General features: G+C 53.4%; 6 non-coding genes across 6 annotated transcripts; 3 read left to right on the top strand and 3 right to left on the bottom strand.

The window, feature by feature from the left end:
- Window positions 1-1,413: 1,413 nt before the first annotated feature.
- TRNAC-GCA lies at window positions 1,414-1,485 on the bottom strand. Its single transcript has one exon. It is a non-coding gene; the product is annotated as a tRNA-Cys (tRNA).
- A 5,434-nt stretch (window positions 1,486-6,919) lies between these two features.
- On the bottom strand, window positions 6,920-6,992 carry TRNAR-CCU. Its single transcript has one exon. It is a non-coding gene; the product is annotated as a tRNA-Arg (tRNA).
- A 1,145-nt stretch (window positions 6,993-8,137) lies between these two features.
- TRNAF-GAA lies at window positions 8,138-8,210 on the top strand. Its single transcript has one exon. It is a non-coding gene; the product is annotated as a tRNA-Phe (tRNA).
- Window positions 8,211-10,728: 2,518 nt separating this feature from the next.
- Window positions 10,729-10,820, top strand: TRNAI-UAU. Its single transcript is given in 2 exon segments — window positions 10,729-10,766; window positions 10,785-10,820. It is a non-coding gene; the product is annotated as a tRNA-Ile (tRNA).
- A 1,826-nt stretch (window positions 10,821-12,646) lies between these two features.
- Window positions 12,647-12,728, bottom strand: TRNAS-AGA. Its single transcript has one exon. It is a non-coding gene; the product is annotated as a tRNA-Ser (tRNA).
- Window positions 12,729-17,854: 5,126 nt separating this feature from the next.
- On the top strand, window positions 17,855-17,927 carry TRNAK-CUU. The gene has a single exon. It is a non-coding gene; the product is annotated as a tRNA-Lys (tRNA).
- The last annotated feature ends 8,191 nt before the right edge of the window (window positions 17,928-26,118 follow it).

Here is a 26,118-nt window from a genome sequence, read left to right as displayed (position 1 = left end):
AATCAGTACTTGGTCCTGCTAGTGAAGGCAGGGGGCTGGACTCAATGGTCCCTTCCAGTTCTAGGAGATAAGGCACCTCCATTATCTTTTTTTCTTACTTCACATCAGTTACCCAGGACTTGCACCCAGCAGTTCTTGGGGCCATGGGACAGAACTGAGCTTCACTGGCAGCAGTGAGGGAGAACGGTTGGGACTGAGCTGTCGGGAATATTTTAATCCTTATCTAATTTTCAGAGGATTAAATCAATGCAGCTTCCACTTCTCCATCTCTCCCAAGGAAATGATGTTTCTGTGCAAAGTACCCAAACCTTTTAACAATAAGAAGTGAAATGAAATGGCCACATGATGGCAACAGAACCTAAGAAATTTGTTATTCTCTAAGGTGTCACATGTACTCCTGTTCTTTTTGAGGATACAGACTAACACGGCTGCTCCTCTGAAACCAAAGTGATGAGAAGCCATGTTCTTGTTCAATGAGCATTGAAGCTGAAAAGGGAGATGTTTTTTTTGTTTGATTTCTAGGCCCCCACCTCTAATCTACTAGACACCCCTTTCCTCCCACAGCCAGGAATAGAACCCCACAGGCATGACTACTAGCCCCCCAACCCTGCTCCCTAGGAAAACCTCTGAGACCCCTCTGCTGGCCCCTCACCTCCCTGCTTGTACTGCACTTGAAACCCAATGGGGTTTCCTTGGGCAGTTTTGACTCACTCCCAGGAAGGGTGTAATTTTAGGAGCAGGTTCCAAATAGTGCAATTAACCAGCCAGAAGGGGCAGCAGATGTCAGTGTAGGAGCCATTGAAATAACTCTGCACTTACCTAGAGGCAGACATAATGAGCTCTACGGTTGGTAAACGTACAGAGACTCTGCTGCTGCTCATGAACTAGCAGCACATGACCTGTAAGCAGCTGCCATTTGAATGCGTCTGAAAGTTACAAGGAACAACGATCTGTGTTAAAGGAAGGTTGACATTTATTAGAGCCCCAATTGATGCCATGTGCACAAAGAGAGGTTTGAATGTGTAACAGGGAGTTTGGTAAATCTTGGTTATTTTATTTTTCTAAGAGATTCCTGTCCACCCCCAGGAGAGTTTTCAGTCCCAATGGCAACTTAGTTACCAAATGTAATACAGACTAGTCCATTCCTCCCAAGTGGATGTGGTTCTTGTTCTTCTGCACATTGTAGCCCATGGAGGCCAAGGACCTGCAAATGTGTCTTCACGTGCCTTTGTTTCATTGATGAAAACAAACCTAGACACTTAGAGGATTGGAACTGATTTCAGCTGGGGACATGTTTGCTAGGTTTTTGTGCATTTGCACAGGAAAACATTGAGTGTGTCCATTCATTTCAGGGATCCCTATTTAGTGGAGCTCCTGAAATAGAAATATTTTTACTGAAAGAATGACTTTGTGAGGGGGCACTTGGATTTAAACCAAGGACCACTTGATCTGCAATCAAACACTCTACCACTGAGCTATACCCCCATGACATTTACACAGCCAAGTCCATAATCTTAAGGATTTTGAAGGACGGGCTCTGCCTCAGCGAGCTCCTTTTCTATTCCCAGACCACAGGGGTTTTAAAAATGGGGTTTGATTAAACTTTATATATACATGTAGACACCACAGCTTGCACACCCACCAACATAGCTTCCCCCAGTGACATAGCTACCACCTCTCAGGGAGATGGGTTAACTGCACGGACGGGACAGCTCTCTCCCCTCCACTTAGAGCAGCTTCATTATTTATGAATAGGTGGGAATTAACCCCCTGAATGGACAGCAACCAATGTATCAGATATTGCTGTGCCTGCATTCAATATGGGTAACTGGTCATATTGGGCTGGATTAGTAGGAGCATTGCCAGCAGATCGAGGGAAGTGATTATTCCTCTAGTCAGCACTGGTGAGGCCACATCTGGAGCACTGCGTCCAGTTTTCACGCCCCCCCCCCACTACAGAAACAAATTGTAGAGAGTCTAGGGGAGGGCAACAAATCCTGCCAACTACAGAGGAAGTTGTGGTTCTTTAGTTTCAGTGGAGCTGGGTCTTGTCTCACTCTTAAGCTATGTCTACATGAAAGAATAATGTGGCTTTAGTTAAAGTGTTTTAATTGAACAGCTGTTGCATGTCCACCCTATGCCCCTGTGTCACCAGAGCACATCCATGCTAGCATCTCTTGGATTGCCACAGAGAGCAGTGCATTGTGGGTAGCTGGCTGCAGGGTGCTTTGGGAAAGGTTTGCAATGCCTCACGGGTTGCATCGCATGATGCAGGTTTCTATCCTATCAGGTTTCTATCAGGTTTCTTCTAGTAGGATGCCACATGGGTCCATGGGCATCCTACTAGATTGCCAGCTGCTTTTCAACTGCAATGTGCGTGGTGGGGAGAGACAGTGTGTGCGTTGCAGAAGAGTGAGTGTGTCGCACACTGTCTCTAAGTTCAGACAGCTGCTGGAAGCAACCAGTCCTGAGACAGGGGACAGCCCCGACATCAGCCCCCTTCTCTCACTGGCTCAGCTCAGCACAGCACTCTCTGTCACACACACACACACTGCTGCCTGCTTAGCTCTGTGTCAGGGGTGCTGGAAGGGGGTTTAGAGCACCATGGCCCCACCACGCTTTACTGGCTGTTAGGAGAAATGATGGAGGGGGGGAGGGTGCAGTCTTGGGGAAGAGGTGTCTGTGGGTGTGGCCTCAGGGGGAGAGGTGCTGTGAGTGGGGGTCCTTGGGGAAAGGGTGTCATGGGGGTGCCACAGTTTGGACAATGGTGCCCCCCCACTGTAAGGAAGCTTCTGCCACCCCGGCTCTGTGTTGGCAGAGCGGGACAGAGCAGCATCCACGGCAGTGATTTGCTCCCCAGGGCTTCGGCAAGGGGGCTCGGGAGGTGATTTAAAGGGCCCAGGGCTTCGGCCGCAGCAGGGAGCCCTGGACCCTTGAAATCACCAGCCTGGGGAAGCCGGGCCGGGCTGGCACAGCATACCGGCTCTTGCCGGTACCCCATACCGGAACATACCGGCTTACTTTCACCTCTGGAAGGTCCTCACGTGGATCAATAACTGGTTAAAAGATAGGAAACAAAGGGTAGGAATAAATGGTCAGTTTTCAGGATGGAAACAGGTAACTAGTGGTGTCTGTACTGGGACCAGGACTAGTCAACATATTCATAAATGATCTAATAAACAGTGACCTGACAAAATTTGCAGATGATCCAAAACTACCGGCTTGCTTCCTAGAACGAACGCTCCTTGAGTGGGGTGATCCACAGGGAGTAGCTCAAACCTCCAAAGTGCCTCGGCAGGGGCAGGACATTAGCACAGCCAGGGAGGGGTGTGGCAGTGACATCACAAAGGCCTTTTGCAGGACCTCAGACTATTGGTCAAAGGTGGTGGAGAGGTGGTGACCTCACAGAGAGATGCTGACATCAGCCAGGCAGGACAGGGGCGAGGGGCCAGGGAAACCTCAGAGACCCCTGTGGCTTTGCTTCAGCAAGTCTCCTTCTCCAGGTCTCTCTTTGAGGACCGAGAGAGTATTCGGGTTCACAGACGTGAGCGCCAGGAGGAACCTCTTTCAAGTTTTCTCCTTCCCTTTTCCTGATTTTACTAGAAAACAGCCGTCCCTGTTTAGAAGGTAAGAGCCTCCTCGAGGTTTGAAACCTGTTCAGTCTGATCCATCTGGTGACAGTTGAATTTTAGGCATGGAAAACAGAAGCTTAAGGAGGCAGAATTTTATTCCGCACCTGGGATTTTGTCCCTTAGAATCACTGTGGTCATTAGGGTTTGTCCTTTTTGTTTCACCTTTTCCTCCATCCATCCCTCCCTCCTTTCTCTTTGTCTCTTGCTCCTTTCACCTGTTCCCCTCCCAACACCAGGAACGAGGTGTGTGTGTGTGTGTGTGTGTGTTGCGGGGGGAGTGCTCGGCAGCTCCCACTGTGGGAGGGCCACCCAAATATGTGGGGCTGAAATAGTGCTCGGGCAGTGATCCCCACCGGTGACCTGGGCCATCCTTTGGGCTCTCTGGTGAGAACCCTCAGCCTCCCGTCCTCAGTCTCTACCCTGATTGGCTGAGCAGGGGGTTACTGACAGGGAGGAGACTCAGGTCCTTGTTGTTCTCTTTGAAGACCAAGTAAATAAGTCAGAACCAGTTCTATGTTTGATTAATGTTGCTGCTTCTCTGCATTAATTGTCTCTGAGCAGTTCATGATTCTCTCTAACATTGCAGTTCTCCTCAAATACTTGCTGAATAATTACTGTGCACTGTTGTTGGTCTGGAGCTCATCTGAGAGCACTTTATTCAGGTCATTCAATGTCTGAAATTCAAGATCTGATGGTTAGTTTGAAAATCAGGGCTCTTGGGTCCTATTCCCAACTCTGCCACTGACTGGCTGTGTGACCTAAGACAAGTCAATTCTCCTTTCTCAGCCTTATTTGTCTCCCTCTTTCAAGTAGGGATAATAATGATCCGCTCCTGCCTACCTCAACACACTCACTCTTCCCCAACACACTCACTATCTCTCCCCACACACAAACAGTCTCCACAGTGCAGTTGAAAAGCAGCTGGCAATCTAGTAGGATGCCCATGGAACATTACACCATCGGACCAGCTCATGCTGCTGTCTCTGTGCATCGGTGACCCTCACAGGGCCGGCTTGAGTAATGGACTGTTGACCCCTTACTAAAACTTAGTGGGGGTTTTGGTTGGCTAGTTCCCAGCACCAATAGAAGGGGGAAGGGCCAATGGGAAATCAGGCCCCTGAGACTGACAGTCCCCAGGGGCAATGGGGAGAGGCCAAAGCTTCAAGTTAGCTGCACTGACAGGCCAGGCAGTGTAATGAGGGAGTCACCAGGCCAGGGGGTCCCATCCTCCGTGGGAGCTGGAACTGCCTGGGCCAGAGTGGGGCAGGGCTAAGGGGAGAGCAGGAGCCCGAGAAGAGCCGGGAAGCAGAGCTGCGCAGCTGCAGTGCCAGAAAATGCTCCCTGTAGGACTTTGCTACCTGCAGCAGTTACTGAGACCTGAGGTTGTTCTTATTTGCTGACTTGTCCTAATTTGCTAAAACTTGACAGTGGTGGGGGATGGAAGCATAAAGGCTTTGTCCTCCAAGCGACCCTGCCTGGTGTCCATCTGTATCTATTACCTCTTAATACCGGATTGTAAAAAATAGAGTGAGGTCATTTAAGCATCATTTATTTTGCAGCTTCATTTACTGTGCTAACAATGTAGCATCCTGACACTGATACTTCTGCCCATGTGACCTGTGGGTTGGATTCATTTTAGTGGGATGTGGGACATGTGGAGGATAATTTAAACTCTTAATTTCCTTACGGTTTCCCTGCAATATACTTTTCTGCTGGTGCGATTTCTGACCATTGCACGTCTATTATATTTATTACAATAGCCCAAGTAAGTCACACAAGTGACATAGTCTAGGGGCTTGGCTACACTTGCAAGTTTGAGCGCATTAAAGCAGCCCCGGGCGCCCTAACTCCTGAGGTGTCCACATTGGCAAGGCACATGGAGCACCTGGGCTCTGCAGCTGGAGCGCTCCCGGTAATCCACCTCCATGAGAAGTATAAAGCTCGTTGAGCCCTGCTGAAACGCCCTGGCATCAGTGTGCACGACGTGTTGCATCACTGCACTATGTTTGGCATCAGGAAATGTCCCATAATCCCCTGAAGTCAAGTGCCCATTCTGGTCATTGTTTTGAAATCGGCTGCAGGCATGCGGATATCCCCTTTCAAAGCTCCGTTTCTGACAGCCGGCTGCTTATCTGCTCCGGGACAAAGCAACCATTAGTGTGGAATGCTGCTGCTGTTGTGAGTGTGTGTGTGAGAGAGGGGGGTCTGCTGCTGTCCGAACACACAAGACAGCATGCTGACACACTCTCAGCCCCCAAACACACTGTCGCTCCCCCCACGTACACACAACACACTCCCTGTCATACTCCACCCCGGCCCCCCATTTGAAAAGCACGTTGCAGCCACTTGCACACTGGGATAGCTACCACACTGCACTGCTCTCTGTGGCATTGCCAGAGCTGCTAATGTGGCCACTCCAGTGCGCTTGCAGCTGTCAGTGTGAACACACGGCAGCAGTTTCCCTGCTGTGGTTTAACTCCCAGCGCTCTACCTCTGCAAGTGTAGCCAAGCCCTAAATTTGCCAGACCACCCGAACTCAGTAACTGCCCTCCACCACCACATGCAGGGAGTAAGGGCACCGTGGAGCACACACCACACTTGCTGGCTCAGCCTTGTGCATGCTGGGGTGGCCACCTCCCCGTTGATGAGACCTGGTCCCACCATCTCCGTGGAGCTCCAGTCTGCGCTGCTGCCATCCCTGTCTGTGTTGTCTTCTCTAGCAGTTGACTGGAAGGTGAGCACTGGCCGCATGCCATGTAGCCGTGTTGTCTCGAAGGGCGAAAGCAGGAGGAATGGTGCCTTCAGAGCCCACCCAATATTCCATAACCTAGTTAAGGAAAATATTTCTCACTGAACTCTCAGTAAAAGATCAGAATCAGCCAGTGTCTGCATCAGTCTATGAGCATTGGTACTTTCTTGAAATTTGTCAGACCAACCTAACTAACACCTAACACACATGTGAAGTTCTTCTTTTCACACTGTTGCTCATTCTCAGGTTCTGCTTTGTCTCCAGACAGATCCAGTCTCTTTCAGGACGGCCTTGCTCTTTCTGTCTGTTTCGCTCATGGATGTTTTGGAGTAAACACTCCCCTTCCCTCTATTCTCAGACAAACACTAGTATTAACTGTTTGCTGCTGATGGGTTTAGAAAGCATTTGTTAAGTGGAAGATGCCATTTCTGGGGGATTGCTCCGAAGATCCAGTACTTTGGGTTCAAACATCTCCCAGCTTCCTTGGTGAAAATAACACCAAGGCTTCTTTGCAATCTACAAGAAGAAAGGAGTTTTTCACCCCAGATGGGACTTGAACCCACAATCTCTGGCTTAGGAAGCCAATGCCTTATCCATTAGGCCACTGGGGCCCTAAAGAGCAGCAAAAAGAGGGATGGAAATTCCCTCTCAGGATTGCACATTCCTCATTCATTCAGAAGCCAAATACCCCATTTAATGGCCGCACAGAAACGTCTGCATCCCCTGGCAGTGAGGCAACTGGGCAGGTGGCTGACAGAGCTGAGCACCACCTTTCTGCCAGCCATCGTTAGAGAAGAACCCCACCCTAGAGTCACCCCTCCCTCCTTCAGCACCTCCACGGCTGTGGCTCTGAGCGGCAGTAGGATGATTAGGGGGCGAATCTGGGGCTGGAAGGGGGGTAAGGTCGGCCTGTAAGGAGTAACCAGGTGGGGCAGACCCAGGGGGAGGCTGTGGGCTGCTGGTTGGTTGTTGGGATCCGAGCTCTAGATCAAAGCTGCACAGTGACCTGACACCCAGGGTTATAGGGCCGACATAGTGACCCCCTTACTGGCCTCGGTGACCCCCAACCCCTAAGGGCATTGAAGAGTCTCTGTCCCTTAATAACTTCTGGGAGCTCCCCAGCAGGCTGCGGGCATCAGCCACCTCCTGCCACACAGGTTAGACTCTTGGTGCTGTGCCAGCCGCCCCCTCGCTTGCAGGCCCCGTGTAAGAAGCACGAGGCCTGGTGCTGGCAGAAGAGGGTTTTGATTAATCGACCTCTGTGTGATGGGCACAGGACGCTTCCACTCAGTAGCACAGCTGGGGGGGAGCAGGGGAAGCAGCTAAGGGCGTCGGGTTCCTCCGGTGGGGGTGTGGAGCAGCCGTTTGTTTTCCTGTTCGCACTCCTCTGCGGTGTGAAAATCGGGGAGGGGAGGCAGAAGCCCCACTTCCCTCCCGAAATGACGCCCAGTGGGGGAAGCCAGGACAACAGGGTGGGGCGGCAAGTGGTGACCATACTCTCACTGCCAGGGTCTAGCCTAGCTCAGGGTCCAGCTCAACCTCCTCCCCGCGCCACTGGTCCCCAGTCCCCTTCCACCACCAGGTCAACCTGGGCACTAGGGCAGGAACGGGGTGAGGCAGCAAGTCAGGCTGAGCAAGGTAGGCAAAAGCGAGTCTTGTCTTCATGGGCCGCTCCCAATGACGTCCTTATTGTGTGCAACTGCTGCAAAAATATCTCGGGCAGAGAAGCAACAGGCCAAAAAATTACCATGCAGTTGCCAAAGTAGCTCAGTTGGGAGAGCGTTAGACTGAAGATCTAAAGGTCCTTGGTTCAATCCCATGCTTTGGCAGGCCCTTTCATTCCTCTTTGCACAGTGGTGGCTTGTTTTCTGGGAGCACAGTGGTCCCTGCACCCAAGGTGAGTCCCTGAGCTTGGGCTCTGCAGCAGGAAAAGATATTGTGGGCTTCCACCCCTAATTGGCTGGCCTGACATTTAACAATGAGGGACAGGAGCTGTCTCTCCTAAGTGAGTTATTGGTGGACCCAATATGGCAGGAAGAGAGTGCTAGAGGGGGTGCTGGGCAGTGACAGGCAGGTGTAGGGGATGAAAACTCTTCTGTGCAGCTGAGGGAGGGCAGTGCCAGGGAAGGGGCATGTGTGAAAGTGGCCCTGTGGAAGGGAGTTGGGGGCCCAGGAGGAGGCACTTGATGTTCAGTGTCTTGGAGCAGCTGGGCTTGGACATGGTGGGTGTTCAGGAAATGCACATTAACAACTCTAGGGTAGCTTGATGGGCAGAGGGTGATTGGAGGAAGGGCCCATCTCTCTGGTCCTCCAGGCCAGGGAAGAATGATGGGGTTGGAGTCTTGTTCTTCACATTCACAATGTGAGTACAGAAGGTGGTGGAGCTCTGACCAGGGAGGGCATTACTGGTGGCTTTGTGCTCCATGGCACTGGTTACGGCTATATTAGTGTGTATGGTCCCCAGTTAAGGCATGAAAGGAAAGTTCTATGAAGGAACTGGCTCCCTTCTTCTAGACCGCACGGTGTTTGGTGTTGGGGGGGATTTAAATTGTTGCACCGGCCTGAGGACTGCTGGTCCTGTTTTCCCAACCGTCAGAGGAAACTCTTCTATGATGAGCACTACCTGGTGCAGGTCTATAGCGAGGTCGGCTTAGAGAACGTGTTTCTGCACAGTGAACCAGTGGAGGGCAGGCAGTAGCCTCCTATTCCTCTGACCCGAGCTCACCCCAGCTGCAGAGGGGATACACCTTTCTGCGGGGACAGGCCAGGAGTCGCACTGACCGGATTTCCGTGAAGGAGAGCACGTCGACAGCCCAGTGCAGGGTGGTGCCAATGGACAGTTCGGATCACGCAGCTCTCACCGTGTGCTCAATGTGGGCAATTCCCTGACCCAGGGCAGAGGATATTGGAAGCTGAACATCCAGAGCTTGCAAGATAAAGGAGCAGGGGGGTGAGGCCTGGTGGTGTTGGCAGAACGGGAAAGCATCAGAGGGCCCTATGGCAACCAGGGGGATTGGTGGGAGTCGGTGAGGGAGGAGTTGGCTGCTTTGTTCCGGCGGCTGGGGAAACACCACAACATTAAAGAACCCAACAGTGCCAAGTCCTGCAGTGTCGCCTGTGGGATTTCCACAAGAGCATCCAGGCAGCGGAGCCAGTCAGCGTGTGACTGTACGATCGGATCAAGCGACAGCTGCCCGAGTTCCAGGAGATGAGGCTGCAGCTGGCCGATATGAGCGGGAGCATCAAGTGAAGGGAGGAGCAGACTCCCCTGACATTTTTGCAGCCTGCAGGGAACGGAGACAAAGCAGGGGGATGCAGGGACTCAGGGCAGGACCCACGGATCCGGTAGTGCAGGACCACAGTCACTGGAGGAGGAGAGAGAGTCCCGCGAGAGGAAGCTGATGGTGGGAAGCAATAAGTGCAGAGTGCAAACCAGCCAAAGGTCACAGGGGTCTAAAAAGTGCGCTAACAGCAGGTCTCATGGTGTAATGGGCAGCACTCAGGACTCTGAATTGTGGAATCTGAGTTCAAATCTTAGTGGGACTTCATGGCAATACGTTGCTTTGCTGCAAAGCACTGGAGCTCAATGTGTTTGGCTACCTTCTCTCAGGGTCAACTAGAGTGAGGTTTTCCCCTCCTGCTGGGTGACTGATGCCCACTAGAGATAGGTCTCTGGTCTGGCTGGTTCAATGGGCTGGTGGCTATAGGTTGGGGTCCTAGAACTTAACAGTCTGGCTAGAGATTCCTGTGGTTTGACCATATGGTTGTTTCTCGCTGCTTCACCTGATGTCCAGAACTTTGGTCCCTGAAGCTGCCACACTCTTCCTCTTGCCCACCTGGCATTTAGAGGAAGGAGGGCCAGGGCCAGGCTTCATAGTCAGGGCTAGGCAGGAGGGAGGAAGAGTCCCAGGCTGGAGCCCAACACACCTCTCCTCTTCTGGGGACCTGGGGTGTTGTTCCCCCCTGTTCAGGCACCCCTGGGGCCCTGCACTTCACACAGCTCTCCCTGATTTCAGCTGTTAGTGAGGGAGCCTCACTGCTAGCACAGACTGGGCAGTTTCTTGCATGAGAGACACTGTCCCAAAGCAGGACTAATGCTGAGAGCTGGTTATCAGTGATTTCAGATCTGTTGGTCTGCAGCAAGACTCTCCATTGAGTCTTAACCAGCTCTGTTATTACACAGGGAAGAACAAAAGGGTCAAATGGGGCCTGGAACCCTTAAGAAGAATCCACCCCACCGAGTACAACACTTGTCGCTACCGGCTCTCAGCTGCACTGAGAATGTTTTGGGGTCACTCCTTTGCTTTATCAGCCTAGGGGTGTCTCAGAGATTCTTAATTAACAGGTGCTCCAGTGGCGCAATTGGTTAGCGCACAGTACTTATAAGGCAGTGCTGAGGAGCTATGCTGAGGTTGTGAGTTCAAACCTCACCTGGAGTACTGATTTTCATTAGCCAAGTAGCATCACCCCCTTATTTGGCTCTGTGGAATGTAGAATTCCAGCCCAGGGACACTGAGAAGGGGAGGAGTCAGAAATGCCCCCTTCACTTATTACCTCCTCTCCAGAGCACAGGTCAGAAGCTACAATCCTTTCTCCCCCACCAGCCCCTGTGCCAGGATCCCTCAAGCAGAGCCTGGAGTCCTGCCCATGGCATCTGTACTATTGACAAACACTAAGTAACGGGGACAAAACACTCAAATCCCGCCTGGTGCGGGGAGCCAGGTTTGCTCTTCAAATTCTGTCGTTGGTACATTTCCAGGCCTGGGAATGTCCCACAACAGCATTGAATGGGAAGCTGCCTGCAGAACAGTGACACTGCACAGAGCTCCTGTGGAGGAGGGGTGGGAATTAGTAACATTTTGAGGATCGTTTGGGAAATGAGCCTTTGCTGACAAGGTTTGTCTCTGTTCATATTTCACCTTCAGGTGTTATGTTGAGGGATCTTTAGTATATTTTTGGGAGGTTAATAACTATCTCCTCAACTTTATTTACTCAACTTAAAAATTGGTGTCACTTGATTTTTGCATCTCCCTGTGAAAATACAACTGACAAGTGTGGCTTTTTACAGGGGGTCATGATGTTAAAGTTAAGGAATTCAGTCTCTGTACTTCTGGGGGGGTGGGTGGCTTTTTTACAGCTGCCTCACTGCCAGGCACACTGGGCTGTTAACTGCACCCACTGTCCTTGCCAGGGGCCCCTGCTGAACCCTGGGCGGCTGCACTGCCGTGCTGGGGTGACTCTGCAGGGGGAGAAGCTGCTGTGGAGCAATGTAGAGCAGGTGCAGGAAGGAGACGGGGTCACTATTCTCATGCTGAACTTCACAGTTTTCCAAATTTGGGACTAGATTCATAGATTCAAGGTCAGAAGGGCCCATTATGATCATCTAGTCTGACCTCCTGCACAATGCAGGCCACAGAATCTCACTCACCCACTCCTGTAACAAACCCCTAACCTATGTCTGAGTTATTGAAGTCCTCAAATTGTGGCTTAAAGACCTCAAGGTGCAGGGAATCCTCCAGGAAGTGACCCGAGCCCCATGCCGCAGAGGAAGTCGAATGTCCGAGAACAATTCTAGGGGAAGGTGAACGCAGAGCAATGACACTGGAGATGCCCAGACCTCCAATAGGGGCAAAGTGGAAATTAATAATGGGAAGATCATTTGTGAAATTAGTCGTCACTGACAAGATTTGTCTCTGTTGCTATTTCACGCTATGGTGTTAGTTAGAGGAATCAGTACAGATTTTTACTATATTAATTAAACACTTAATTTTATTTAATCAAGCCAAAAACGTAGTATCACTTATTTTTTCTCTGTCCTAGCAAGAATGAATTGAATTTTGTGACTTTCTGGAAAGTGCAGCGAGATTAAATGTGGGAAATTCAGTCTCTGTGTTTGTGAGCTGTTGTTTTCCTCTCACAGGTCAGTGCCTGCATTGAAATACCCAGAGGGATCTAAGGGCTGGTGTACGCTGGGCACTGAACTGGCAAAGTGATATCTCTCAGGGTGTGACCCCCCCACAAACCCATATAGTTAAGGTGACCTAAGCCCGGGTTAGATAGTGCTAAAGAAAAGGAAGAATTGTTCTGTCCATTCAGCTATTACAGGGATGGGAAAATGCCTCCATTCACTGTCTACTCCAAAGTGCTATAGCAGTGCCACAGCAGCGTTTTAAGTGTAGACAGAGTGAAAGTAGATTTATCTCCAGTTTGCACTATGGATGCTCAGGCACTAAGACTACAATAATAACAACAACAACAGCGCTTGTGTAGTTGGCAGGATTCAAACCTGCGCAGGGAGCCCCCAATGGATTTCTAGCCCATCGCCTTAACCACTCGGCCACAACTACTTGACATGCATCCATTTTACTGCATGATGATTTTGTTCTCACTGAATTGTCACTTCAAATTGTTTGCTCAGACCAGCTTCCCCAGCACACTCACGGCTGCGCATCAGTGTAAGTGTGTCCTTGGGTGAACAGCGAGAATTCCTGCCCATTTCCTTTCCGGCTGGAGCAGCATGAGAGTGTGTTTGTGTGAACGACATTGCTGTAGATTGTTGTTCATTCCCCACTCTGACAATTCAGACAGTCCCTTTCCTAGTCAAATCTCCAGCACATCGTTCCAATAGCAGGGATCAGGATTTCTCTGGGGCACTGAAATTTTTCAGAGGGCTGGTGCGTGAACTCAACCTTGCATTCTATCCCTGATGTTTCATGGACTAACAACAGCAGCAGAAAGAAAGAGCGGAGCCAATATCTCCCTGGCAGGGATGCAGGTGCCATGACCCCTCTGTCTGACCGTCGCCATTGCAGGAGAAAAAGGTTCACTGGCATCGAATGCCCTGGCTCAGACCAGAGACACAGGGAGGTTTTGCTGTTCATGGATCTGTGCAAAGGAAATTTTGACTCTGTGTGAAACTGAGGTCAGAAATGAAACGTCCACATGGTGGCCCAATGCTCTAGGGAATGTGGGTGAAGGACTCGGGCTGAGAAATGATTTAACAGGAGTTTGTATCAATTTATTGCCCTGATTAATGATGGCAGAAGCTATTTGCTTAAAGATGACTCTTTAAAATCATTATGATTAATGATTAAAACCTATGGCTAAAAGGCAGCCACAGTTGTTAGTACTTGTACCTGTGTAGGGACACCCCAGTGGGTGTCAAGTCCATTGTCTTCACCAGGGGCAGTCGATTATTTTATCAAGGTACAAATTTCTTGGTCAAGGCCTAGGCTCCAGAGAAAACAATACACTGCTGATAAGAAGAAGTACATCAAAAGATTTTGCAGCCACCATGGGCATAACTATGATGTGTCGTGTTTCACTCTTTATATCTGGCACCATCTCCTTTCACTTTAGCCTTGAAGTTGACCAAGGGCAAAGCTGAACATCTCCTCAGACACCAGGGAGTGTTTATGTCCATTCCTGCGAGCTACACAGGGGTTTGATGTTGCTGCTTTCAGTCCTCTGGCTCTGCCGGGATAGGGAACAATTCAGGCTGTCACTGAACTGAAGGAGGAAGATCAGTTTGTGACAGGGAGAGGGACGCCTCCTCTTAAAGGTGTTTGTCTGGCTGGCAGTCCTGGTTCCCAGGTCTCGCCCGTGGGGCTCCAGCAGTTTTGGGACCGGGTCACTCCCTTGGCCCCACCTGTCACCCCCAGGCGCTCCCCCCGCCCGGGGCCCCGGCAGTGCAGCGGAGCTGAGCAGCGTCTGCCGGCGCGCGCCAGTGGCGGCCGGCCCCTCCCAGAGTCTGCACGCCCTCCTTCCCCACCCCCCAATCTCCCTCCCAGAGCCTGCACCCCCACCCCACCTACTGTTCCCCCCCCCCCAGCCCCGGCCCCGAGCCAGCACCCAGCATCCAACCTCCCAGAGGCAGAACAAGGAATTTTTGTGCCCGAGGCAAGGGCCGGCTCCAGGATCTTTGGCGGCAGGTCCCTGAGTCCCTGTCGGAGGGAAGGACCTGCCGCCCAATTGCCGCCAAAGAAGCAGCAGCGGTAGAGCTGCCACCGAAGTGCCGCTGATTGGGGTAGAGCTGCGCCCCTCCACTTTGCGCACCCGAGGCAAGTGCCTCACTCACCTCACCCTTGTTACGGCGCTGCAAACTCCATCCCAGAGCCTGCCCCCCAGAACCCCTCCCCCACCCAAACTCCATCCCAGAGCCTGCACTCCAGAACCCCTCCCCCACCCAAACTCCATCCCAGAGCCTGCCCCCCAGAACCCTCCCCCCACCCAAACTCCCTCCCAGAGACCAGCCACTCACCCCTTCTGCACCCAAACTCCCCCCAGAGCCTGCACCCCTCCTGCACCCCAATCCCCAGCAGGGGGGCAGGGGTTTGAAATGAATTTAAACACTCAGCATTTTCCTGTTCAAATCAATAAAGACCTAGCAGAGCTATCCAGCAGCTGAAATCAGTTCCAGTCCTCGGCGTCTCTAAGAGGGACACTCGGTAGCTGAGGCACGTGGGACACCTCTGTGGTGAGGACAGGTGAAAAAATGCTGGATTCAATGAAAGCTGAGCCCATAGGAGGGGAAGGTGAACGGCAGCACCACACAGGGTCATAACACTCAGACACGGGGCTTCACTGTCACTGCCCATGTGTTTTCCATTATTTCTATCCTAAGGAACACACCCTCCCCCTCCCCCACACACTGTCACACACAACCGTCTCCCCTTGAGCCCCATCCCACCCCTACCCCTCTCCCCCCCACACGCCATGGGACACAGCCTCTCGGTGACTCACCCAGATGGGGGCTTGTCTCTGCATCTCCCCAACAGGGGAGCAGAGAGCCAAAAGGGCCACAGGAGACCAATGGAGCTAGGCAGGGATAGAAAATACTTCCCCTCCCTTCCCAAGAGTCCCATTAATCTCACCCATGGGACGTTCCAGCACCGGGTGGGCTCAAAGCACCAACCTTCCCCTGAGCAACGGAAGGGGGAACCAGCTCTAGCACATGGAAGGAGGCTCCCACCTCTGCTGCTGCCATCCTGCAGCCTTTAATATGGATTTGTTTTAGCTAATGCAACCCACCCCCCCTCCGCTAATCCATCCATGAATCAAGGAGAAAAAACTCTCAATCAGGCACCAGAGGTGCAGTGGGTTAGTACACAGAACTCATAATAGTAGTGCTGAGTGGAGTGATGTTGAAGTTGTGAGCTCACCTGGAGCACTAGTTTTCTTTAAGCAAATAGCTTCTGCCATCATTTTGCCCTGCAGAAAATACAATTGCAGCTCAGAAGACACCGGGGTCCCCTTGCTTTACAGAGAGCAGGGCAGATTCCACAGATCTACCAGGCTCTGCTCTCCACCAGCCGCCTGTGTCAGGAGGGGTCGAGCAGAGCCCAGAGCACTGCCCCCAACTCCCCCTCAGTCTTTGCTCCCCAAACCACCTGTGTGCTCACCCTCTTCGCTGTGAGACTCAAACCCTGCCTGGCTTTCTCTATGTTGGGGGGGGTTTCATCTGTCGTGTTGATGTGCATGTGGGTCCTGTGCGATTTTGGTGGATGCCTGGCATAGTTTTGTGTGCGTGGGTGTGTGTATGATTTTTGCATGCAGATTGTTTTTTGCTTAGTATTCTTTTGGTATGTGGGTTTTGTGTTTCCTGTTGTGGGCTTTTGCTGTATTTTTGGTGTGGATTTGTTCTTTCTATGTTTTGTGTGGCTTTCCCTTATGGGTATATGCCTCTGTGTGCTGTGTGGGTTTGGTTTTTGTTTATGTCTGTGTGGGCCTGTGCAGTCTGTGATTTTCTCATTCTCTCTGTGTGGGTTTGTCTCTCTGTTTGTATCTTCATGTGTAAATTCACTGGAACTTTTCAAAATCTGCACAACTTTGCCAATTTTCACCAGGGATTTTTCTCCATTAACAAATTCTCACTTGTTCCCTACCAGTCGGCGACCATTGCCCCAGGGGCCTGTCAGTCTCTGGGTCCTGATTTCCCATTGACCCTTCCCCCTTCTATTGGGACTGGGAACTAGCCAACCAAAAAAAACCCACTCAGTTTTAGTAAAGGGCCAACAGTCCCTTACACAAGCCAGTCTTGTGAGCGTCACCAATGTCCAGAGATGGCAGCACAAGCTGCTTCCATGGTGTAATACACAGGACTCTGAATCCTGTAATCTGAGTTCAAATGTCAGTAGGACCTTGTGTTAGTGGGTGGTAAAGATCTGGTGCTCAAAGTGCTTTCCTAGCTCCACCTATATAAGAGTGAATCATTTCCCTCCTGCTGGGTGACTCCTTCCCCACTGGAGCCAGGTATTTGGTTGGGGTCCAGAAGTGGCTGTGGCTGTCTGGTGGGTGGGATTCTCACTGCTTCACCTGATGCCTCCAAGTTTGGTGCTTGTGGCCACACCTTTCCTCTTGCCCACATGGCACTTGAAGAAAGCAGTGCCAGGGCCAGGCTTGATAGGGAGGCAGAGTCCCAGGCTGGAGCCCAGCACCTCTCCTCCTCTGGGCACCTAGAGCAGAGGCGGCTGGTGCTGACAGCTCCAAGGGAAGGCTTAAAAGCCACAGAGCAACTGAGGGCGGGGCTAGATGAGGGCAGGCCCATGCCTATGTGTGGCCAGCAGACAGGCAACAAGACTCCCGGCCAGCCTGCTCCCTGCTCCCTGCCATGCCAAACCCCCACTGAAGGCCACCCGCAGACCACCATGTGGGGCGGCTGCTGATGCTCTGTGGCCAACAACAGAAGACAGTAGGAAAGCAGGGCCAGCCCCCATGGAGCAGGGAGCAGGCTGGCCGGGAGTCTTGTTGCCTGTCTGCTGGCCACACATAGGCACAGGGACAGGCGCATACTTGGAAGAGGGAAACTGCTCCACACGCTAGCCCGGGCAGCCGCCCATTTTCTTTTGCAAGTCAGGAACGGCAAAGGCGAGACTGGAAGCACCTGGGGCTCATGCCCCAGCCTTTGTGACACCCAACCCCCAACTCCTTCCCGGGGCTCTAACTGAAGCCAGAGCATTGGCCTGAGCGGCCAAGAAGAGGTTCCAGCCCTGAAGGGAGCAGGACGTTCAGCACAATGGTAAAACTGCAGCAATACAACCGTAAAGTGACTTGAACTTTCAAACACTTGAGCCAAAGTCAGATATCTTAGTCATTAGACCACGTAGACACAGGAGCAAAGCTACTTCACACACTTCTTTGGAAAAGGTGGACACTGTGTTTCTTGGGTCATCTACTGAGGGGGGGTGGGAGAGACTCTCTGGGCACAAGAAGTCGAGTTCCCAGCAAGACGTGAGATGTAATTCTATGGAGCCAGGTGAAGGACTTTGGTAGGGAGGCTCAGGCATGGGGAATTGGGGTGCAGCAGATGGACTCGCTGTCTAGGTGCTTAGATTTAGTCTCCCTGAGGAGGAGGAGGAATCCTGCTGACAGGCAGTGGCTGAACAGAAAGAGGAGGGGTTCCTGGGACTTTTTGTGCCTCTCTTTTGCCTGCCTGCTCGCTCTTGTGCTGAACGGTGAAAATGTTTCTCCAGAAGCCCAGGTAGCTCAGTTGGTAGAGCATCAGGCTCTTAATCTGAGGGTCCAGGGTTCAAGCCCCTGTCTGGGCACTCAGCTTTTAAGTAGCCTTGTGTGCCAGGACCCAAATTCTGTTCACAGCCACAGCTGGATTCCCAGAAGCTGTGGCCATTTCCTGGAAAGGTTCCTTTTCTTAGCAATCAGGAGAGAGGCCACATCCACAGGAGCAGGCCTAGAACACGCAGTCTCTGGCTGGCAGGAAGCGCTGTGGGGCCAGGTGCTGAGAAAGCCCAGAGGTGGAGCAGCAGAGATGGGGGAAGGGAAAGAGAGAAGCAATGAGGACAGACCGTAAGTGTAAGGAGAGTCTGTTCTGGCTATTGTTGGGAACTTCCCTGGATTTTACAAGACCCCAGTGGAATTGGCTGGCGGAAGGATCTGAGTCCCCACCCCCTTACCCAGAGGCTGCCTGACCCCAAGGATGCTCTTTCTACTCTGGTGTGTGGCAGAGTCCTCGTAACCTCAACAAGGCTGGGCCCAGGAATCCTGGGGGGCTTGACCCCCCCAATCTTGTCATGATCACTTGAACAGGGCTACAGTGTCTCCACTCTGGGCACTTCCCTGACCCACTCCTCATTGCATGTGCTTCAAGCAAACACCATTTATTACCCAGCAATCAATGTAAAACATAAGGAAAGATGGGAAAGGAAAACACGTCACCCTGTTCTGTGGTGCAGGGAGATCACAACCAGCGTCTCTGGAGGGTCAGGGCAGGTCACAGTCTCTCCCTCACATGTCCCAGGCCTCCTCCCCAGGCCCTGGCTGTGCTGCAGGGACACCACGGGCTGGACACTTGCTCTGGCAGTGGCCACATGCTCTAGGGACAGGCCCCTTGCTTCCAATGTCTACCACACTGTAACAGGCGGGTCCGGGGCTCAACCCTCTGAGGGGAGGAGGGGAGCCACACCAGCCCGCTGGTCTCACAGGGGGTGCTCTGTCCTGTCCCTTTAAGGCGAGGTAAATGAAGACCGAGTCAGTTGGGGCTCAGTCCTTTGGCTGTCAGGCTGAGCTATAAGCAGTACTAACGGTCTGGCAAAGGCCCAGGCCCTCTGGATCAGGGGCTGGGCGACAACCAATATAAGGGCAGGCCTCTTGTGGCAGGCTGCGCCAGTAGCAAACAGTACAGGGGCTCAGGCCTCTTGTGGCAGGCTGCCAGTAGCAAACAGTACAGGGGCTCAGGCCTCTTGTGGCAGGCTGAGCCAGTAGCAAACAGTAGAAGGGCTCAGGCCTCTTGTGGCAGGCTGAGCCAGTAGGTAGAGGGGGACGGCTGCCACCCGTGAGTGGGGTGGCAGGGGGGACACAGGCCCACCCACTCCACTGTGTCCCGGCCCGGGGCCCTAGGCAGCGGTCGTCACCGCTGACGGTCAGTGGGGATCCTGACCGCAACACACTGACATAGGTTCAGTCTGGTCAGCAGCCTGACTGAGGTCGGCTGCCCCCGGGCCACTTCCACTATCCCCCTCCTGCCCTACCTGGTCCACGGCGTCTGGCCCTGGGAAGTCCCACTGCATGGGCTCGTCCCCGCCCGGGCTGGGAGGTAGGTCTGGTAGGCTCGTAGGAAAGTCCGGCCAAACCGGGGGCTCCTCGGGGTAACAGCACGACAGCTGGGGCGCTCCCCCGGGCTCCTCGTCGTAGGTGGTGCGGGGGAGCTCCGGCTGGTCTTCCCAGGAGCGAGGTAGGGTGCTCTCTGTCCAGTTCAGGCAGTCGCTCGGGGCTCCCGTGGTTCCTTTGGTAGGAGCTCCCTCAGGCAGGTCTGCTCTCTCTGGTGGAAGCCCGGCTTTTATTCTTCCGGGTCGCCGCCTGACCCTCTGAGGGGCGGGCTCACCATGCTGTAGCCCCGCCCCTTCCTGTGTCCGGGGCTCAACCCTCTCCGGGGGGGAGGGGAGCCACACCAGCCCGCTACACACACACATAGAGCTGGTCCCATGGTGTAATGGGCAGCACTCAGGACTTTGAATCCTGCAATCTGAGTTCAAATGTCAGTGGGACCTCCTGGAGATATGTGATTTTGCTGCAAACCCCTGGAGCTCAACATGCTTGGCTACCCTCTCTCAGGATGAACTAGAGTGAGGTTTTTCCCTCCTGCTGGGTGACTGATGCCCACTGGAGATAGGTCTTTGGTCTGGCTGGTTCAATGAGCTTAACAGTCTGGCTAGAGAGTCCTGTGGGTTGATCATATGGTTGTTTCTCACTGCTTCACCTGATGCCCACAACTTTGGTCCCTGCAGCTGCCACACTCTTCCTCTTGCCCACATGGCATTTAAGGGAAGGAGGGCCAGGGCCAGGCTTCATAGTCAGGGCTAGGCAGGAGGGAGGCAGAGTCCCAGGCTGGAGCCCAACACACCTCTCCTCCTCTGGGCACCTGGAGCAGAGGCAGCTGGTGCTGACAGATCCAAGGGAAGGTTTAAAAGCCACAGAGCAACCAAGGGCAGGGCAAGAGGAGGGGAGAACCATGCCTATGCGTGGCCAGCAGACAGCCACAGAGACACCCAGCCAGGCTGCTCCCTGCTCCCTGGCATGCCGAACCCCCACTGAAAACCACCCACAGCCAGCTGCTGATGCTCTGTGGCCAACATCAGAAGACAGTAGGAAAGCAGGGCCAGCCCCCCTGGTGGGGTCTCTTACCGTTCCCACTCAAGGTGCTCACTTTGGCAGTGGGGCAGGAGATTTTACCCCAAGAGGCTTTTCCCCAGCTGGCGAGAAGCAGAGAAACACCCAGGCTCCCAAGGTGCTATGTAGCAAGTACCCTCCAGCACAGGGACAGGCGCACACTTGGAAGAGGGAAACTGCTCCACACGCTAGCCCGGGCAGCTGCCCAGTTTCTTTGGCAAGTCAGGAAGGGCAAAGGCGAGACTGGAAGCACCTGGGGCTCATGCCCCAGCCTTTGTGACACGCAACCCCCAACTCCTTCCCGGGGCTCTAGCTGAAGCCAGAGCATTGGCCTGAGCGGCCAAGAAGAGGTTCCAGCCCTGAAGGGAGCAGGACGTTCAGCACAAAGGTAAAATTGCACAACCACGAAGGGACTCGAACCCTCAATTGCCTGATTTAAAGTCAGACGCCTTATCCATTAGGCCACACGGTCATAGAAACAAAACCTTTCCAAGCACTTATTTGGAAAAGGCAGACACTGTGTTTCTCAGGTCCTCTACTGAATGGGGCCGAGACTCTCTGGGCACAAGAAGTCGAGTTCCCAGCAAGATGTGAGACAATTCTCTGCAGCCAGGTGGAGGACTTTGGCAGGGAGGCTCAGGAAGCGGACGGACTGGCTGTCTAGGTGCTTAGATTTGGTCTCACTGAGGAGAAGGAGGAATCCTGCTGATAGGCAGTGGCTGTGGAGAAAAAGTGTGATCTCCAGGCTGCTCAGGTCTCCTTCTTCCAGCTCCTCATCTGGCTGAGCTGCTCCACTGGCCTAGACAAGTCCTCTGCATGCACAGCAAATAGCCCAAGAGCCATTTCTGCCCAAACCTGTGCTGGGGGGTGAGCTTCTGTCTTCCCTGTCCCATCTGCGCTAGAGCAGACCACTAGATTGAGAGAGACAGTCAACAACTATTAAGGCTAAGATTATATAAAGGGGGTCCCAGAATCTGTGACTTTCAGAGATCTCAGTGACATTTTCCTCCTCAGTGACAATGTCCTCAGTGACATTTCGGCCGGTGGGGGCCTCACAGCTATCAGCCACCAGTGTCGGAAGGGGCTCCCACAGGCCCATGCCACCACGGATGGACCCCACAGCTCCCAGCTGTTGTGGGTGGATCCCAGAGCTCCCAGGTACCACATGTGACAGGGGGACCCTGGAGCTCCCAGTCGGGTGACTGCGTTATAAGTCCGGTCAGCGGTGCTGCGGGGCTCAGGTAGGCTGGTCCCTACATGTCCTAGGGCACCGCACTGCACCCTGGAAGTGGCCAGTAGGTCCCCCCTGCTGCACCGCTGACCAGGAGCCGCCCGAGGTAAGTCTGCACCCCAACCCCCTGCCCCAGCCCTGAACCCCCCCAAACCCAGAGCCCCCTCTTGCACCCCAGAGCCCTCACCCCCCTGCACTTCAACCTCCTGCCCCAGCCCAGAGCTTCCTCCCACACCTGGAACCCATCATCCCTGCCCCCACCCCCGAGCCCACACCCCCGCCAGGGCCCCCACCCCCAGCCGCAACCCACAGCCCCCTCCTGCACTCTGAATCCCTCGGCCCCATCCTGCAGCCTGGAGCCCCCTCCTCCACCCCAAACCCCTCATCTCCCCACAGCTCCCACAGGCAGACCCTGGGGCTCCCAGCAGCCATGGGTGGCCGGGGAGCCCCCCCAGCCCCACCCCACTGCGTATGGACCCTGCAGTTCCTACGAGCGGACCCCAGAGCTCCCAGCCGCTGCGGATGGACCCAGGATTTCCCAACAGGCCTTGATGGTGTGAGGACCCTGCAGCCCCACGTCATTGCTCACAGACCCTGCAGCGCCGCAGCCCCTGGAGCTCCCGGCCGCCCCGGGCAGGAGAGGAGCCCCCGGCGCTCAGACACCGCAGGCAGAGCCCGGAGCTCCCAGTCACCGGGGGGGTGAGGAGAAGCCGCAGCCCCGGGAGCTCCCGGCCGCCCCGGGCAGGAGAGGAGCACCCGGCGCTCAGACACCGCAGGCAGAGCCCGGAGCTCCCAGTCACCGGGCGGGGGGGGGGTGAGGAGGAGCCGCAGCCCCCGGCCAGTGCAGGGGCCCCGCAGCTCCCAGCCGCGCGGGCGGCGGATGCCAGAGCCCCCGCTGCCATCGGGACCCGCGGCCGCCCGGGCAGGACCCGTCACCCGCGACCGGCAGGAAACAGCCGTGGCGCGAAGCGCCGCGCCCTGTGACCCCGGTGCTGCGGCCGCGCCAGGCGGGAGGCGGCGCGCTGCTGCGGTCTCGGCTCCTCCGCCCGGCAGCGGGACCCGCCCCGCGCGGCCTCGCGCCGCTTCTCGCGGGCGGCGCTGAGCTCTGAGCGCACAAGGCCCCGGCGGCTCCGCCCCCCATCGCTATCAGACAACGTCACCAATGGGAGCTGAGCCTGTCAGAAACATCAGGTGGGGAGGGCCCAATGGGAGACCAGCTTTCAGAGACCCGCCCCGCGCGAGGGCCAATGGGAGATCAGCTGTCAAAAAACACTAGGCAGGCCAGCACCAGGCTCAGCTCTGCTGCACTGCTGGGGCTCCTGGGGGGAAGCGCCTGGAGGCGGCAGGTGGGGCCAAGGGAGTGACCTGGTCCCAAAACTGCTGGAGCCCCACGGGCGAGACCTGGGAACCAGGACTGCCAGCCAGACAAACACCTTTAAGAGGAGGCGTCCCTCTCCCTGTCAAAAACTGATCTTCCTCCTTCAGTTCAGTGACAGCCTGAATTGTTCCTTATCCCAGCAGAGCCAGAGGATTGAAAGCAGCAACATCAAACCCCTGTGTAGCTCACGGGAATGGACATAAACGCTCCCTGGTATCTGAGGAGATGTTCAGCTTTGCCCTTGGTCAACTACAAGACTAAAGGGAAAGGAGGTGGCACCAGATATAAAGAGTGAAACACGACACATCATAGTTATGCCCATGGTGGCTGCAAAACCTTTTGATGTACTTCCTGTTATCAGCCGTGTATTGTTTTCTCTGGAGTCTGGGCCTTGACCAAGAAATTTGTACCTTGATAAAATAATCGACTGCCCCTGGTGAAGACAATGGACTTGACACCCACTGTGGTGTCCCTACACAGGTACAAGTACTAACAACAGTGGCTGCCTTTTAGCCATAGATTTTAATCAGGGCAATAAATTGAAACAAACCCGTTAAATCATTTCTCAGCCCGAGTCCTTCACCCACATTCCATAGAGCATTGGGCCACCATGTGGACGTTTCATTTCCGACCTCAGTTTCACACAGAGACAAAATTTCCTTTGCACAGATCCATAAACAGCAAAACCTCCCTGTGTCTCTGGTCTGAGCCAGGGCATTCGATGCCAGTGAACCTTTTTCTCCTGCAATGGCGACGGTCAGACAGAGGGGTCATGGCACCTGCATCCCTGCCAGGGAGATATTGGCTCCGCTCTTTCTTTCTTTCTGCTGCTGTTGTTAGTCCATGAAACATCAAGGGTGGAATGCAAGGCTGAGTTCACGCACCAGCCCTCTTAAAAATTTCAGTGCCCCAGAGAAATCCTGCCCCCTGCTATTGGAACGATGTGCTGGAGATTTGACTAGGAAAGGGACTGTCTGAATTGTCAGAGTGGGGAATGAACAACAATCTACAGCAATGTCATTCACACAAACACACTCTCATGCTGCTCCAGCCGGAAGGGAAATGGGCAGGAATTCTCGCTGTTCAGCCCAGGACACACTTACACTGATGCGCAGCCGTGAGTGTGCTGGGGAAGCTGGTCTGGGCAAACAATTTGAAGTGACAATTTAGTGAGAACAAAATCATCATGCAGTGAAATGGCTGCAGGTCAAGTAGTTGTGGCCGAGTGGTTAAGGCGATGGACTAGAAATCTATTGGGGTTTCCCTGCGCAGGTTCGAATCCTGCAAGCACTGTACTGTTGTTGTTATTATTGTAGTCTTAGTGCCTGAGCATCCACAGTGGGAACTGGAGATAAATCTAGCTTCACTCTGTCTACACTTAAAACGCTGCTGTGGCACTGCTATAGCACTTTGGAGTAGACAGTGACTGGAGGGATTTTCTCATCCCTGTAATAGCTGCATGGACAGAACAATTCTTCCTTTTCCTTAGCACTATCTAACCCGGGCTTAGGTCACATTAACAATATGTGTTTGTGGGGGGGTCACACCCTGAGAGACGTCGCTTTGCCAGTTCAGTGCCCAGCGTACACCAGCCCTTAGATCCCTCTGGGTATTTCAATGCAGGCACTGACCTGTGAGAGGAAAACATCAGCTCACAAACACAGAGACTGAATTCCCCACATTTCATCTCGCTGCACGTTCCAGAAAATCGTGAAATTCAATTCATTCTTGCTAGGACAGAGAAAAAATAAGTGATACTAAGTTTTTGGCTTGATTAAATAAAAGTAAGTGTTTAATTAATATAGTAAAAATCTGTACTGATTCCTCTAACTAACACCATAGCGTGAAATAGGAACAGAGACAAATCTTGTCAGTGACGACTAATTTCACAAATGATCTTCCCATTATTAATTTCCACAGTGCCCCGAGTGGAGGTCTGGGCATCTCCAGTGTCATTGCTCTGCGTTCACCTTCCCCTAGAATTGTTCTTGGACATTCGACTTCCTCTGCAGCATGGGGCTTGGGTCACTTGCTGGAGGATTCCTGCACCTTGAGGTCTTTAAGCCACAATTTGAGGACTTCAATAACTCAGACATAAGTTAGGGGTTTGTTACAGGAGTGGGTGGGTGAGATTCTGTGGCCTGCATTGTGCAGAAGGTCAGACTAGATGATCATAATGGTCCCTTCTGACCTTAAGTCTATGAATCTATGAATCTATTCCCAAATTTGGAAAACTGTGCAGTTCAGCATGAGAATAGTGACCCCGTCTCCTTCCTGCACCTGCTCTACATTGCTCCACAGCAGCTTCTCCACCTGCAGAGTCACCCCAGCACGGCAGTGCAGCCGCCCAGGGTTCAGCAGGGGCCCCTGGCAAGGACAGTGGGTGCAGCTAACAGCCCGGTGTGCCTGGCTCTGAGGCAGCTGTAAAAAAGCAACCCACCCCCCCCCCCAGTGTTAATTAGGATTCTCTGAGACCCCTCGGTTGATACAGGCGACGGGTGACCCCAAAACATTCTCAGTGGGGCTGGGAGCAGGTAGCGACAAGTGTTGTACTTGGTGGGGTGGATTCTTCTTAAGGCTTCCAGGCACCATTTGACCCTTTTGTTCTTCCCTGTGTAATAACAGAGCTGGTTAAGACTCAATGGAGAGTCTTGCTGCAGACCAACAGAGCTGAAATCACTGATAACCAGCTCTAAGCATTAGTCCTGCTTTGGGACAGTGTCTCTCATGCAACAAACTGCCCAGTCTGCACTAGCAGTGAGGCTCCCTCACTAACAGCTGAAATCAGGGAGAGCTGTGTGAAGTGCAGGGCCCCAGGGGTGCCTGAACAGGGGGGAACAACACCCCAGGTGCCCAGAGGAGGAGAGGTGTGTTGGGCTCCAGCCTGGGACTCTGCCTCCCTCCTGCCTAGCCCTGACTGTGAAGCCTGGCCCTGGCCCTCCTTCCTTTAAATGCCATGTGGGCAAGAGGAAGAGTGTGGCAGCTGCAGGGACCAAAGTTGTGGACA

Source organism: Mauremys reevesii, linkage group 12 (assembly GCF_016161935.1).
Source record: "Mauremys reevesii isolate NIE-2019 linkage group 12, ASM1616193v1, whole genome shotgun sequence".
NCBI lineage: Eukaryota > Metazoa > Chordata > Testudines > Geoemydidae > Mauremys > Mauremys reevesii.
This window is presented reverse-complemented; position numbering and strand designations above follow the sequence as displayed.